The following is a 15,115-nucleotide window of genomic DNA, read 5'->3' on the forward strand; positions in this document are numbered from 1 at the left end:
TTTAATTACACTTTTCTTCACTAATTAACATCAACCAAAACTAGTTCAAGCCAACATGGGTTCAGGTTAGAAATACAGTCAATTACAACTAAATTTACTACTGATAAACTCTTTGTAATGAATATACTTTTTAACATAAGGCAGTATTTTATTTTATTTTTGTTTTCATTTGATAGCTCAATAGAAAATGTGAAAGGAATTCTTTCAGAGCATTTGCCAAATTTAAGTGGGAGCTGGAAATTCCAACAGAAAGTAACTGATAATGGGCTAAGAAGCTGAGCAGAAATTTTGGCTTTCACAGATTATGGGCTGCCGAGACAAAAATTAAAGAACATTCCAACCAGAATAAATAATAGAAAAACTGGGTATTCCAGTATCTACTAAAATATAAATATATAACTAAATATTTCTAATTATCAAATCCAAGATGTTTTCTCTGCCAAATTATACACATACACATATTTCTTTCCCCCTTGGCTTTATGAGGTCAGCAAATTCTTGATTTCAAAATCTGACAAGGATATCAAGAGAATGAGAATCAGCAGACAACCTCTATCATAATCATAGATGAAAAATAACCAATATATTAGCAAACTGAATCAAGCTATATGTGAAAAGAATAATTTAAGTGTCGTGACCAAGTGAAGTTTAATTCCAAGAGAAGGTAAGAGTTACAAAACTTTAACTCAAAACATAAAGAGAAAATGAAAAAAAGATTATCTCAAGAGGTACAGACAACTAATGTGATATAATTTAACATTCACTGGTGATAAAATCTGTTAGCAAACTAGATTAAAATAAAGTTAGGGTGCTTTTTTAAAAATAAACGGGAGGTGTATGTATATCAGGAGCCAGAAACCTTGGGACCCTTATAGAATTCTGCTTCCTACATGTAACTATCAAAAATTGTCAGCATTCAATATATTCAATGGTAGGGATTTTTCCCTAAGAATGGAAACAAAATGTCCATTCTCACAACTTGTCTTTAAAACTAACTCTTATCCAATGCAATAATGCAAGACTAAGAAATGGAGAACACAAAGATTAAAGAGGAAAAAATTAAAATGTCATTTTTCCAGACTCAAGATACTATACATAAAAATTTCAAAATAATCTGCCCAAAACAATTGGTATCAATAATTGAATTTATGAAGTGTGCTGAATGAATTCAAATGAAGCTCAATATATCATTAAAATAATTTAAAATTGGGGCACCTGGGTAGCTCAGTTGGTTGAGTGTCTGACTTTGGCTCAGGTCATGATCTCATAGCTCATGAGTCTGAGCCCCATGACAGGCTGGCGTCTGTGCTGACAGCTCAGAGCCTGGAGCCTGCTTCAAGTTCTGTGTCTCCCTCTCTCTCTGCCCCTCCCCCACTCACGCTCTGTCTCTATCTCTCAAAAATAAATAAACTTTAAAAAAATAATAATAATTCAAAATGAAATTAATAAATGAGACCATTCACCATACCCTCAAGAAACTTCAATACCTAGAAATAAACCTAATGAACATTGTTCAAACATTCCACTTAGAAAACTACAAAATACAGAAAATGAATGAAGCATAAATGCTTTCACTATACATGTTCATGAATTGGAATACTGAATGTTTATAAGTGTCAATTCTCCCAAAATTTCTCTATAGATTGAAGGCATTCTCAAAATCACAGAATTTTGTTTTGTTTTGTTTTGGAATATGGCAAGTACATTCTAAAGTTCATATGGGGCGCCTGGGTGGCTCAGTCGGTTAAGCGTCCGACTTCAGCTCAGGTCACGATTTCATGGCTTGTGAGTTCCAGCTCTGCATCGGGCTCTGTGCTGACAACTCAGAGCCTGGAGCCTCTTCAGATTCTGTGTCTTTCTCTCTCTCTCTCTGCCCCTCCCCTGCTCACACTCTGTCTCTCTCTGTCTCTCAAAAATAAATAAATACAAAAAAATTAAAGTTCATATGGAAATCTAAATATTTTGAAATCCAAGAAGCTATAGCATCAACAATGAAGCCGATGGAAAATTGGCACTTGAGAAAAAGAATATGTAAAATATCCTCAAGACATGAAAAAGTTACTCAAACTTGTGAGCGATCAGGAAAATCCAATTTAAATCCCAATGGTAAACATGCCAAGAGAAATTAATAAAATTCAGAAACCTAACAAATAACAAATTGTGGATATGGTGGTAATATTTATGCCAAACCTGGTAGGATTCTATATGTATCCAATCATTATGAAAAACTATTTAGCAATGTCAACCTTAAATAAAACAAATGGTAATTTGCTAATTAAGCAAAGATGAGTTTATTCAAGAATAGCAGAGGAATTGCAATTCAGGACAAGCAAACTATGGCAAACCACAGGCAAGTCCAAAGAGACAAAGAGGACGCTAGAATTTATTAGGTTCTAGGAGGAATACAGAGGGTTATTTTGAACATTTCATTGGAAGAGAATGAGAGTTTGAGTTTATGGCAGTTTCTCACTGGCTGTCAGTGGTGGGCAGTTTGCTGTTACTGAGGCATGTAGAAATCTTCCTTCTTCCTACTGGTCATGTGAGTTGAAACAAATGGTACCTGCATAAGACCTCTCCCTTCATGGCTTCTTGACTCTATTTTTTTTTAAATTTTTTTTTCAACGTTTATTTATTTTTGGGACAGAGAGAGACAGAGCATGAACGGGGGAGGGGCAGAGAGAGAGGGAGACACAGAATCAGAAACAGGCTCCAGGGTCTGAACCATCAGCCCAGAGCCCGACGCGGGGCTCAAACTCACGGACCGCGAGATCGTGACCTGGCTGAAGTCGGACGCTTAACCGACTGCGCCACCCAGGCGCCCCTTCTTGACTCTATTTTAAATCAAGTTTCCTTTACTCCTTTTCACAGCAGTATCTTATAAATTAGATGATTATGTACCTTCCAGAACCAGCACTTCTACTCCCTGGCACATTTCAATCACAAATGAATAAAAATATGACAAAATGATATATATGTATATTTATTGAAGCATTATTTGTTATCACCCCAAAACGGATATGAACAACTCTCCTACAATAGTAGAGCACATATATTTTGGGATGAGGACACAATCCAGTATTATATAATAACATAAAGGCAAAAAAAGAAAATAAAACATGTTACATGCAGTAATGTGATTAAATAACACACACATAATATTGCCAGAAAGAAGCCAGACAAAAAAGTAAAAATTGTAAAATTTCAATTATAGAAGTTTTAAAACTGGTAAAAGCTAACCCACGATGCTAGAAATTAGGATAGTGATTATCTTTGGAGATGAGTGTGAATAACTGGAAATGCCCTGAGTTTTGCCACTGATGTCCTCGGGTTCTTGATCACTGTGTTGATTACATATATGGACATGTTTACTTTGGAAAAATAAACTCCCCACGTATGACTTCCATAACTTTTAATGTATTTTATTCTTCAATTAAAATCTTAAAAACTCAGGCTATTATTAGACAGATATCATTAGAACACTCTATTTTTGAAGGAAAAGAAAAGTTCAGGCGTAATATATCAACATTATTCTGCTACATCGTATTATTTTTAAAAAACAGGCATCTGCCATTGAACACCTCCTATACTTGTATGACACCCAACCATACATCTTCCCTGGCACCCCATGTAGGAAGAACAGTATTCCAGCTGTTCTTTGCCTGTCTGAAATCTATTCCTGAATAATTCCAGCTGGCTTAAATGCAAATCTAATTTTACAGAGGTGATTCTTAGAAGCAACATCAAAGTCTTAAAATAGCGGCTAGTAATGAGACCCAACAAATAGAGGCAAACTTTACATATCATCCACACTCAAATTAGTGCACAATCTGGTCACATATGACAACAAATTGTTTCCAAGACATTACAGTGCTGTACCCAGATGCTTATAATCAAATCTGCATGGTGATCAAAGTCAAAAGTCCTACACCTGTATTACATTCTGTTTGATATATTCAAAATGACTCTCGCATAGTAATAAATTAAGGGCAGCAAAAATGTTTGCAGAGATGGTGGCAATATACTCTGGAAGGAAAAACGTGGATATCAAAATTTCATAGCAATTTGCCAGGGAGTGCATCCCTAGATGATTCCACTTCACACCATGCTCCACCCACATTTGTCCAGTATTTCTATCTCTGCTGATATTGTTTATAATCCCTCCCTTTATATGTGCAGTTATTTCACTGGTTTCAAGTTAATAGATGTTATTCTATCTTAAGGCCAATTTTATGTGCATACCAGTAAATTCTAAGGCCACAGAGTTAGTAACAGTTGACTATAAATACGCTGATTTAATATTTTTCATCTTTAATAGTATACTATAGGACAAAGCAGGTAGCATACATAAATAGATGATTAAATAATTAAATAAGCAGTAATGCACTAATGCAGTTGATACAAGCACTATTTCCTTCTTATCTTTTTTACTTTCCCCCGTCCTTCCCAAATGGGTGAATGGCAGCCTATCCTTTTCTGAGTTCTACCGCAAAAAATAAAAAATAAAAAATAAGTCATTTATTTATTTATTTATTTATTTATTTATTATTTGAGAGAGAGAGAGAGTGCACAAGCAGGGGAGAGGGCAGAGGGTGAGAAAAAAATCTTAAGCAGGCACCATGCTCGGTGCAGAGTCAGAGGCAAGACTTTATTTCACAACTAGGAGATCATGACCTGAGCCAAAATCAAGAGTCGGATGCCTAACTGACCAACCAAGTCACCCAGGTGCCTCAGCTATTGCAAAATTGTTGATCCGACATCATCCCTCCATGTTTGGTGATTTTGTCATCTTGGTGTAGTATTTCTCCAAACATATCTTTGATCCAGTATTTTCAGCATAAGGAAAATGATTCATTCCTTTCCTAGTTGAAGATTTTCTTTGACTCACTTTCCTTTGGCTATTCCCTGGTGTTCCATTCTACAAAGCAATGTTGTGGTAAACCAGAAGCCACAAAAAACTGCCCTCCAGATACATATTTTTAAATATGTTTTAAAATTATATCTTTTACTTGATATTTACAAACACCTACGTCTGCAATCTCCTACAAAGATGAAAATCTCAGCTAAGAACAGACTCAATCCCACATGGTAACTGCTGGACATGGACAGTGCAGAAAGCTATCTTTTTCAGTAGGGCACACACCCCTAGTTAGCAGCAGCATCCATTTACATGATGATTGCATAAGCATTTATTCTTGCCACACCTCATTTATTTATATTACCTCGTGGCCACAATGGGCATTTGAACTGATAACCCCCATTAAAATTCCTAACAGGTTACCTAATAGCTCTTGTAATTTGCCTTGAAATGTAGAAATTTCTCTTGCCTCTGAAATGAACTCCTCACCAGGATAAATAACCATTATTTGTCAGTTAGCTATTAAAATCTGCTTCCAGTTTATTCTCCTTGTGGGGCTGAAGATGTGTCATCTCTCCCAGGTTTATTTTCCATGATTCTCCTATTTGAGAGTAATTTAATAGAAACTAAGCAGTTGATTACCTTTTTTAAAAAGCCTCTTTTCCTTCACTGAAACCTGTTACTGAGAATATAAACTACAAAATATTTTAGAAAGTTATCTTTTTTCATTTCGAGCCTAAAGTCATATATATTAGTTTAGTTTTGTTTTGTTTTTATTTTTTAGTGTTTATTTGAGAGAGTGAGAAACAGAGCGTGAGCAGGGCAGGTGCAGAAAGAGAGAGAGGGAGAGAGAGAGAGAATCTGAAGCCGACTCCAGGCTCTGGGCTGTCAGCACAGAGCCTGATGTGGGGCTAGAAGTCACAGACCAGATCATGACCTGAGCTCAAGTCCAGACTCAAACGACTGAGCCACCAGGAGCATCCCCCCTCCCTTTTTGTAAGTTGTTTTTTTTGAATGTATATTTATTTTTGAGAGAGAGACAGGGACAGAGAATGTATATATTCGTTTTTCAATCGTAGCATCAAAATCACCAAAGTCTATTTGCAACTTACAACAGAAGATAGGTATTTTCTTACCATTTCTGCGGGTCAGTCGTCTGGGCATGGCTTACCTGTGTCCTCTGCTTAGGGTCTCAACATCAAGGTGTCCCCCAACTGTGGTTTGAATGGATGAGTCCACTCCTAGGCTCGTGGACAGAGACTGTTGGCAGAATTATTTGCACGCAGTTGGCGGACTGAGGGTCCCAGCTTCTTGCTGGTTACTGACTGGAGGTCACTCTCTGCTCCTGGAGGCCACCTGCAGCTCCTCAAGGCTGCCCCCAGTTCCTGGGCACACGGTCTTTCTCAACGCGGCCACCTGCTTCACTAAGCCAGCAAAGACCCCCTGGAGCGGTCCGCCAGCAAGATGGAGGCTCCCATGACATCACACATCATGGGCGTGGCCTGCATCTCTTCGGTTTGTCCTCTTGCAGAGAAGAGAGCCTCGCAGCCTTGATGAACTGCCTCAAGTCCTTGCTGTTGCTGGATCGGGTCCTCACTGAGAACGGTAAGCTGCTCCTTCGGGGCACCGGCCGGGTCAGCCTTCTGGGCCTAAACCCACGCGGGGCCAATAGGTTCTGCTCTTCCCGGCGTCGCCCTGCTGGCGGCCACCTCGGGCCTCACCCTAAAGACTGCTCAGCAACCATCACCACAGACACCGCCTGACCCGCGGCAGGAAGAGCTCGGCTCCGAGGTGGAGCTGAGACACCACCGAGACGAGTGGGAGGGTAGGCGGATGGTGGAGCATAGGCCTGAGACACTGAGATGCGGCCTCCTGCTGGGCGGAGGACATGCTGGTGCTTCCGCGGCACCGCCCGCAGCCCTCCTCGTGCTCCAGCCCCGCCCCTCGTCCACCTGGGTTTCCCGCCTCAGGGCCTCAGACGCCCTCCCACAGTGACGGGTCGTGGGGCCCACTGTTGCCACTGGACAGAAACCCAAAAGTTGTTGTTATCTCTTAAGGGATTGAGAATTGCATACAAAAACCTTAGGTAAAGTGAAAAAAAAAAAAAAAAAAGATGAACAGTTGGCTGGTGTAAATGCAAACCACCAAATCAAGGCAAAGTAACAACCCACGGGAAAATTATCGCCCAAGAAGGCAAACTGTATCCTCAGGGTGGGACTTAAGAGTAGTCAAGGAGAAGGGTTTACACAAGGGAGCCAATACCAGGACCCTAGGAAGTCACTGTAGAGGCTTGTCATGCAATACAGGGCTTTTCCCCTGCTTTACTGAGGGTATACTCAACAAATAAAAATTGTATATGTTTAAGGTGTACAATGTGATGTTTTCATATTCGTATCCATTGTGAACTGATTACCACAATCAACCTAATTAACATGTCTGCCACTTCACAAAGTTCAGTGTGTGTGTGTGTGTGTGTGTGTGTGTAGTGAGAGCACTTAACATAAACTCTCGATAAATGTCAAGTATACAATACAGTATTATTAACTGTAGTCAATATGTTTTTCGGTATCTTCCTTTTGAGCATTAAAATTCATTGCTACTGCATTAGTTGCATTGGCTTCCCACAATGTTGAAGAAACAAAATTAATGAGCTTTAAAACATCTATTTGATGTAAACTGTGACACTTCTTAACCCCCTCTTTTTAAAATGAAAACCAGAGATCTCTTTTTAGGGTATGATTTTCTAGATAAACTATTTTCCACATATAATATGCCAATTTATTTGTGTCAATAGTACAAAAAGAATCACTGAAAATAACAACTGATTTAGACACCATTACAGAAGAAGCAAAATGCCTACTAGTGTTTCACACAGGTGACTAAATGTAAATGTGTAATTTGTAATTAGTAGAGTCAGGAGAGTCAAATATGGAGAAACTGAAGCTTTAAGATAGATTCACTGAAAAATAAAGAATTGGAGAATGTACAACCAGTGTGGATTTATGCATATAAATTCAGAAATCTTCAAAGCAGGAATTTTTGGCAGTAGGTTTTTATCATTGAATTTTATAAATAACTAATATCTATAACAATAAGGAAAATATGAAAACCAGAAGTGTAAACACTTTCAAGTGCATGAAACAGTCTTTTAGATTCTAAAAGAAAATCATTCAGTATGTGTGTGAATTTGAGGGGTAAGGTGGGTGTGGGGGGAGTTGCCAATCCATCTATCAGAGCTGCAATTCAGCTCAACATCACTTTTAATTTAGTGACTAATTTATTCTAATTTGTTTTTTCCCTCTTCCTGTTCAAGTTAATAAAAAATGGTGTAGTGGATAATAATGTAATTATGTGACTTCTCAATTCAAACTTAACAACTTTGAATCTTCACTTTAAAATATATTATATGATGGTTTGATAATTAAGGAGATAGTATACCTATTAAACTGTTTAACAATACCTGAAAAATACAAAATGCCAGATACATGCTGGCTATTTTTATTGGGGAAAAATGCACACATATCTGTATGCATATGGAAGTGTGTGTATTATACATATAGGTATAGGTTTACACAAACATACATATGCTATCATGTAAATATGCAAATGTATATTATGCAAACATACTAATTTTCTTCCACATAAAAATTAATGAAAAAACATAGGGCGATATACAGTTATACTCCAGCATTTCATAGTAACTAAACACAAAATGTTGAATTGAATTAAGCATGTAAGCGACAGCGGGACTTGAATGGTTCTAAAAGTCAGAGTAGTAGAGAAAAATATCACTAGGGGGAAACCACACGGTAGACTGCTTAATCCACTTTGACTATTAGTTAAAGAATTTTTAAATTGTCAAAGATGAATAATTGTGAAATGCTTACTGCATTTTATGTTGTTTCGACAGCACGACAGCCCCCCTAGCCAAATTTGTAATTTACCGTAGCTTGGTATTCTTCAATTTTTGAGACTATTTTATTTTAAACTTTCCAAATAACAGCAGTGTTATTTGTTCTAATGCAATTCTGCAAATTGTGTCTGTGTACTGTCAATTACATTAAAAGCATATGCAGCAACACATTATAATCTGAAGAATAACACATTCTTCTATTTCACTTTACAGTATATTTTATTTGCAAATTTGCGGTATTTTAAATTTATCATTTATATAAATATAAACTCTAATAATATCTTATAAATGTACTGTTAATGTGAACTGTCTCACCAGAATGAGGCTAATTACTCCGTCATAAAATGCCATATGTCACCAAATGCCAGCATGGATACAGAGAAATTATTTCTCATCAATTGATAGTGAGAATGTAAAAAGATACAACCACTCTGAAAATTTTTTTTTTCAGTTTCTTAGGAAAGAATAACAACAATTAAAACTAAAAATACCCTTACCATGTGACTCAGCAATCTCACTACTAGCCATTTATCCCAGAGAAAAGGAAATTTATGTTCATACAAAAACAGGCATGTGATATTTTATTTGTGGTAGCCTCAAACTGAAAACACCCCAAATGTTCTTCAACAGGTTAATGGCTAAACAGACTGTGATGGGTCCATTTCATGGAACACTGCTTAAAAATGGACAGTAACAAACTATTCGTACATGCAACAATTTGATTAATCTCAAGGGAATTATGCTGAAAGAAAAAAGCCTATCTCAAAAGAATATATACAGCATGATGATGTTTATCTACATTCTTTAAATGGCAAAACTATAGGAATGGTGTTGGAAGAAGTTGCAGGGAAAAAAGGTTTAACTATAACGGGGTAGCAAGAGGCAATTGATGGTGATGGAACAGTTAGGTATCATTTGTGGCAGTGGTTATGTGGCTCTGCATGTGATTACATTGCATAAAACCACACACACACACACACAAGTGCCAATAAAACTGGTAAAATCTGAATAAGGTCTACGGATTGTACCAATGTCATTATCCTGGTTTTGATATTGACTATGTCAAAGATACAATCTGACATTAGTTAAAATGGTAAGGACAGGTTTTAATTAGTATGTACTATCACAATAGGCAAAAGAGTACAACATGAACTGACCTGGACTTCAGTTTCTTCAGAGGTGACTAGGTGTTTAAAAGGAAGAGTAAGAGATTAGTGAAGGAGATAATCAGGGGCTCAGTAGAGTTAGGAAAGTAAAAAATTACAAAAAGCTGAGGGGGTGGTCTATCTGAAACTCATCTGGGTTTGCTGAGCAGGCACTTATTAAATAAAGTTAGGGTCTTCCTCCCACCCCCACTAAGGAGACTAGGAGACTAGAAGACAAAGGCTGATCTTCAAGTATTGGCTGGAAGAAATAGCGTCTTTTAGCAGCCTTGAGTTTTCCCAGGAAGGCCTTTGAAAGGAGGCTAACATCCTCCTAGGGATGGAGCCTTTACCTGTTAGAAACTATGCTAGTATTTGTTCAAGTCTGGACTTGAACAAGGTGGAGGCCTACTCCAAAAGACGTCTCAGAGGAGCCTGGCAAGAGTTGGGTCTAGGAGAATCTTCGTCAACTTCAGTTATATAAGGGAAAACTGAGTTAATGGTACACAGGACCTGTCTGTATTGTCTTTGCAACTTCCTGTGAATCCATAATTATTTCAAGATCAGAAGTTAAAAATATGTAATGTTTTGTATTGTCATAATTTAATGTTGTTAATTTTTAATATGTTTAGAATTTACCCTAATCATTAGCAGTATATGGGTAGAGAATTTCCTAATCAACCAATATTCATTTGGGGATACATAAAAAGTCTTTTTCTCATCAATATATTCTCAACACTAGGCAGATGCTTCCACATTTTAGATGCTTGGTTAATTTTGTATAATAAATGAATATATGGATGGTCAGCTTGTAGGTATTTACTAGAACTGTCTCATTCTCTTTAATCTGACTGTATATTCACCAAAATTATATAACAGATTTATTTGGTAAGAAGCAGAGAGGCTGTCTTGCACCCTATGAGACTACATTTTTTATATCATAGTCCAGGAAGATAATGCTTCCCACCCTGGATTTGCTATTTTTCAAACATATACATTGATTCACTTATTTTTTCAGTGTAAATCAATAAATTGGTATTCAATGGTCACCTTTAATTGTAATATAGCAAATTCATTTCCAGATTGGGTTCCTACATTAATGGAATCAGCATAACAGCCAGAAAGTTAAAAGTCACATTTTAAGCTAATGGTAATCCTTTGAAGACAAGCAAAAAGTTCCATATTTTCCATACCTTATTTCTGAAAAGTGAATGTACGTTATTTTTATTAACAAGTTATTTACACTGAATAAACTTATTTTAAGAAATTAACGTGAGGGGTGCCTGGGTGGTTTAGTCAGTTAAGTGTTCAAGGTCGGCTCAGGTCATGACCTCACAGTTCCTGAGTTTGAGCTCCACATCGGGCTCTGTGCTGACAGCTCAGAGCCTGGAGCCTGCTTTGGATTCTGTGTCTCCCTCTTTCGCTGCCTCTCCCCACTCATGCTCTATCTCTCTCAAAATTAAACACTAAAAATGTTTTTTTAATAAAATTTGAGAAAAATATATTAATGTGAAAACTGAAGCAATGTTGCCTAAAAATTAAGTGTTCAATAATCAATATCTTGATATCTAAACACAATAAGTTTTAAAAAAGTGATTCTTCCCCAAAATGCAGTTTGACTTCCTTTAAGCTCTAGAAATGCAATTCAGTAAATGAAAGGAATTTAAGAAATTTTGAAACTTAAGAAAAATTTTAAAAAATATATGTTTTTCTATTTGAGTCTTATGATTACTACTGAATGATGAGCTCAGGCCTAATTTTTATCATATCCTATCATATGCAGTTTTGTAAAAGTTTTTAAATTATTCTGTAGTATCTCCTTCAATACTAAATAATAATCAGTAAAAGCATTTAAGCAAAATAGTTTGAAACTGATAACCAGTGTGTGGACATATTGGTAATTAATAAATATATATTTCCTTCTGAATATCAGAGAATCACATGATTTATTACATCTGAAATGAAATAATGATTAGTGGAAATCACACTTTCTTTCCAATGTCAACTAATACAGCATTGGAGTATCAGAGATTGAACAAATATATTCGAAAAAAAAATAGTACATTTAAGCTATTTACTTGTGACAAGACTTCTTTTCCTTCTAACAGCAGTGGTTCTCAACCAAGGCTGATTTTGCCTCCAGGGAGCATTTGACAATATCTGGGTCCATTTATGCTTGCTATATTTTGGTTTTCACTGCTACTGAAATATGGTACAAGAGGCCAGGGATTCTGCCAAACATCCTACCATGTCCAGGACAGTCCCTAAAACAAAGAATTATTTGACTCAAAATACCAAGTGTCAAGGTTAAGAACCCTATTCCACAGCCAACTGCATAGATTTAGTACTCCCAATCAAGATAGCCAAATATGTAAAGTCAACCCAGACACAGTAGATAAGAAAAAGAAGGTCACTTGTCACAATTCATTTGATACAAACTCTCCATACTGGGAATTTAGATTGCCTTTGGTTATGATAACTTGCCCAAGGTCATTAAGCCCATTTTGATTGTCTGTAAACCAATCACTAGACAAGAACTCAGATCTGATTTTTAGGCTACCACACGTAGTTTTTAAAAGTAAGGTATTTCAGAATTCAAGTCATTGCACCTAGAGTTGATACCCCTATGTAAAAAAGATAAAACATCTTCTGAAATTCTTGATTACGAAGATGGTAGTCACTTCAGTCACTTTTTTTTTTTAAATCAAACTCTGAAGTGGAATTCAATTTTGAAGGGATGAACATATCACTTTGATAAGATTAAACATTGTCAAAAGAAGTTATTTTAAAAGTAGTTAGATCAAATGAAGGCACTTTGCATGATGCTTTTAGAAACACATAGTTCTTACATATGTTTTCATAGTACAAATCCTAGCATACTCTAATTGACATTAATTACACCTAGGTATGTACAGTTAGTATGACTTTAATCTTTTGGTTTTTGCCAAGCCAATCTTTATTGCCAATAAGGAACCCAGTAATCCTTCTTGTTAGTCTGGAATTTTGTCCTTTTTAAAAATTTAATCTTAAAGCTCATCACAATTTTAGATAGTGAAATGTGTCTATTATAGACCTTACTACATAAAATACTTTATAAGTTACTTATTTTTCCTTTTTTTTTTTTTTTTTTGGACATGTTACTCTTTAGGAAACTGTGATTACATAGCAAAAAATGAGATGTTTCAAAATAATTTTAAATCAATATATCTCTGGCTCAACAACTGAGAAATGGCATCTAATATGCATGCTGCTGAAGTGGGGCTGGCAGTCAAGGTAAGCTCACCAGAACCCAGTCAAGGTAAGCTAACCAGAAGAGGAGGAGAGTGAGAGGAAGGAAAAACTGTGTCATTCAAGACCTACATGACACCAGGAAATATACTGAAGTCAGACTTGACATCACATCATTCAAATAGGAGACTCACAAAGAATAGAATTTCTAGTCTGTTGTGAAAAATTCCCGAGTAAAGCTTACAACATATATGGTCTTGTCTGTTGCATTTTTTTTTCTTTTGTGAGGTATACACACAATGGCATAGCATCCCAGCCCCTCACAGGCAGAGCCACATGTACAGCCCAAGATTTGTCCCTTGGCTCAACTCCATGTCAGCACACTGTCAAAATAAGTAATGACGTAGAAATCTATACACTGTGCCAACAACAGCATTTAAACTACCTGGAGTTCATCCAGCACTACATAGAGGGCACCTTTATGGAGCAAGCCCAGAATACTCTTATGATATCATGTTAGTGAAGGACACTATCAAGGGTAGAGATTTGTGGAATTTTTTCCAGTGATATTTGGCAAATTCTTTCAGTTGTTTATACTCTATATATCTTTTGTGTTATAAAAATAAGTAGTTACGGTTTGTTCTATAGTTTATTAACATAACTGAATTGAATACAATTTACTCATAATACATGGATATGTATAATGGAATATGTTGGAGATATTAAAAAGCACTTGATGTAGGTGAAAGCCAGACTTATGTAAATGGAATTGGATTATCACAATGAGAATTGTAAGAAAATAAAGAATGACTTGAGACGGGGACAAAAGATTGAAACAGTCAGGCTCAGGGACTTCCTGGTTTTGCAGCATACAGAATCAATGTAGCTACGATCTTGGGTTACTAGAAACTGTCATTTCAGAAATGTCTAGTCCTTACTTGAAAGTTTTTCATTAAAATAACAAACTGATGCAACTGTGAGAAGATGAGTTCCCGATCAAGGATTTGGTATGGTACGGTAGTAACTGAGAATTGATAGCAACTCAAGTATTGCAGAAAGCCGGATAGGGAAGTTAATGATATAGCTGGTCAGGGCTCACCCTGTAATTATGGTTGTGACTTGAGATTCTCCACACTGTAATAAAATATGATAACATTTCTGCACATAACACACAGCTACTTGCTCAGCAGTGATCTTCGGGTGGGATGGGGTGGGTGGGAGAGTTGGGGAGGAAAGTGAATGAAAGTGAATGGAACCACACATAATAAGAAGCAAAAATCAAGGCTTATAGGTTTATACATCTTTTGATAGAAAAAAACTTTGAGTGAGTTGCTACTGGTGGTAAGAAAATAAGAAGAGAACTTTCTGCCTGAAATGCCCCTTGTCTTTTCCTCGTACTCACTTCCTATGAAAATGAGACTGAGACAAGTTCAAAATGCTAGAGCTGCTGGTTCCTAAAAACCATTTTGAAAAAATGAACATTTTCCAAAATGATTCTGGGTTCTTTTGACCCTCTTCATAATGTCTAGAAGCATTTTCCTTTTTGATATTTTAAGAATGGAACTTAAAAGAATACAAGTTTTTCATATATTTTGAATATGAAAAAAGGAAGATACTATATATCTAAAAATGCTTGTTTTATAATATACAGTAAAATGCCACACTCCATGGTATATTCCATTTCTAAACATACGATCACTAATAAGAATGAGTAGAACAACTGTATCATTCCAATCATTGCCATCAGAATCTAAGTTTTTAAAATACATTCTTTATCTAATATAAAAAGAACTCTACACTTCACCCTAACTTAGGAAAACTCCATTCACTGTTTTACTGTGTATATAGGACCATAACAGATAAAGTGTTCTTTTTGGGTTTACCTTTAAAAACTTCCCGTGTAGATTTTTAAAGTTAAAATTGGTTTTATAGCATTGTTATTCATGTCAGAAAGGGATGCTTACTCTATGTCCCTAT

The 15,115-nt window shown here is 36.3% G+C and overlaps 1 long non-coding RNA gene across 1 annotated transcript; it reads left to right on the forward strand.

Annotated features, from left to right (window-relative positions):
* The first annotated feature begins 505 nt into the window (after positions 1–505).
* Positions 506–7,223, forward strand: LOC122467998. The gene is made up of 2 exons (XR_006293131.1): positions 506–664; positions 6,218–7,223. It is a non-coding gene; the product is annotated as an uncharacterized LOC122467998 (long non-coding RNA).
* The last annotated feature ends 7,892 nt before the right edge of the window (positions 7,224–15,115 follow it).

Source organism: Prionailurus bengalensis, chromosome A1 (assembly GCF_016509475.1).
Source record: "Prionailurus bengalensis isolate Pbe53 chromosome A1, Fcat_Pben_1.1_paternal_pri, whole genome shotgun sequence".
NCBI lineage: Eukaryota > Metazoa > Chordata > Mammalia > Carnivora > Felidae > Prionailurus > Prionailurus bengalensis.